Below are 1,963 nucleotides of genomic sequence, written 5' to 3'. Positions count from 1 at the left end.
GATGGGAGTACCAGACCACCTGACCTGCCTCTTGAGAAATCTGTATGCAGGTCAGGAAGCAACAGTTAGAGCTGGACATGGACCAACAGACTGGTTAAAAATAGGAAAAGGAGTATGTCAAGGCTGTATATTGTCATTCTGCTTATTTAACTTCTATGCAGAGCACATCATGAGAAACGCTGGACTGGAAGAAACACAAGCTGGAATCAATATTGCCGGGAGAAATATCAATAACCTCAGATATGCAGATGACACCACCCTTATGGCAGAAAGCGAAGAGGAACTAAAAAGCCTCTTGATGAAAATGAAAGAGGAGAGTGAAAACGTTGGCTTAAAGCTCAACATTCAGAAAACGAAGATCATGACATCCAGTCCCATCACTTCATGGGAATTAGACGGGGAAACAGTGGAAACAGTGTCAGACTTTATTTTTTGGGGCTCCAAAATCAGTGCAGATGGTGACTGCAGCCATGAAATTAAAAGACGCTTTCTCCTTGGAAGAAAAGTTATGACCAACCTAGATAGCATATTCAAAAGCAGAGACGTTACTTTGCCTACTAAGATCCATCTAGTCAAGGCTATGGTTTTTCCAATAGTCATGTATGGATGTGAGAGTTGGACTGTGAAGAAGGCTGAGCACCAAAGAACTGATGCTTTTGAACTGTGGTGTTGGAGAAGACTCTTGAGAGTCCCTTGGACTGCAAGGAGATCCAACCAGTCCATTCTGACGGAGATCAGCCCTGGGCTTTCTTTGGAAGGAATGATGCTAAAGCTCAAACTCCAGTACTTTGGCCACCTCATGTGAAGAGTTGACTCATTGGAAAAGACTCTGATGCTGGGAGGGATTGGGAGCAGGAGGAGAAGGGGACGACAGAGGATGAGATGGCTTGATGGCATCACTGACTCGATGGACGTGAGTCTGAGTGAACTTCAGGAGTTGGTGATGGACAGGGAGGCCTGGCATGCTGTAATTCATGGGGTTGCAAAGAGTCGGACACCACTGAGTGACTGAACTGAACTGAACTGAATAAGTCAACCTGATCAAATGCATTGTTTAAGACCCATATTTCTTTATTGATTTTCTGCCTGGATCATCTGTCCAGGGATGTAAGTGGGCTTTTAAATTCCTGTACTTTTATTGTATTAGTAGTTCATTTCTCCCTTTATGCCTGTTAATATTTGCTTCATGTGCATAGAGGGCACCTGTATTGGGTGAACTGATAGTTCCAAGTTTGGAAATAAGAGCTGGATCCATTAAAAAATCAATTGACATTCAAATTTCAATTTTATGTACTTTTTTTTGGTAGAGAAGTCATGCAACACACACATCTGATAAAGTGCCTACGTGTAGAATATGGAAAGAACTGTGAAATCACCACGAAATGAATATGGATGAAAGACTTGAGCAGGCAGTTTATAAAAGTGAATATTCAAATAGTCACAAGGAATGAAGGAAGTCCAGTCTCAGCAATAATTAGGTAAATGCAAACTATAGTGAGTTATTAGCACCACACAGCCCAGAGAGGCTAAAATGTAAAAGAGTGATAATAGTGTTAATAAACCTGAGAAGCAATGGAAACACACATATATTGCTAGTAATGTTTTAAATTTGTACAGCTACTTTAAAATTGGCTGGAACTCTCTCCTAAAGTTGAAGAAATATCTAGTTATATAGATAAACTGTGACCCAAAAATTATTCTCCTGGTATATACCTAATGGAAATGTGTGAATAAATGCAACAAAAGACATATGCAAGAATTCTTAGAGCAGCAGTATTTAAATAAACACAAGAAAATTCAAATGTTTGCAGTAGTATAATGGATAAATGAATTGTGATATATAATGGAATATTATTTAATCATGAAAAACCCAGCTGTAGCTCCATTTAGTAACAGATAAATTTCCCAAACATTGTTGAGTGAATGGAAGTCAGACAGAAAACAATTACACTGAATCATTCAA

This window comes from Capricornis sumatraensis, chromosome 16 (assembly GCF_032405125.1).
Source record: "Capricornis sumatraensis isolate serow.1 chromosome 16, serow.2, whole genome shotgun sequence".
Taxonomy (NCBI): domain Eukaryota; kingdom Metazoa; phylum Chordata; class Mammalia; order Artiodactyla; family Bovidae; genus Capricornis; species Capricornis sumatraensis.
Note: the sequence above shows the minus strand (reverse complement) of the source record.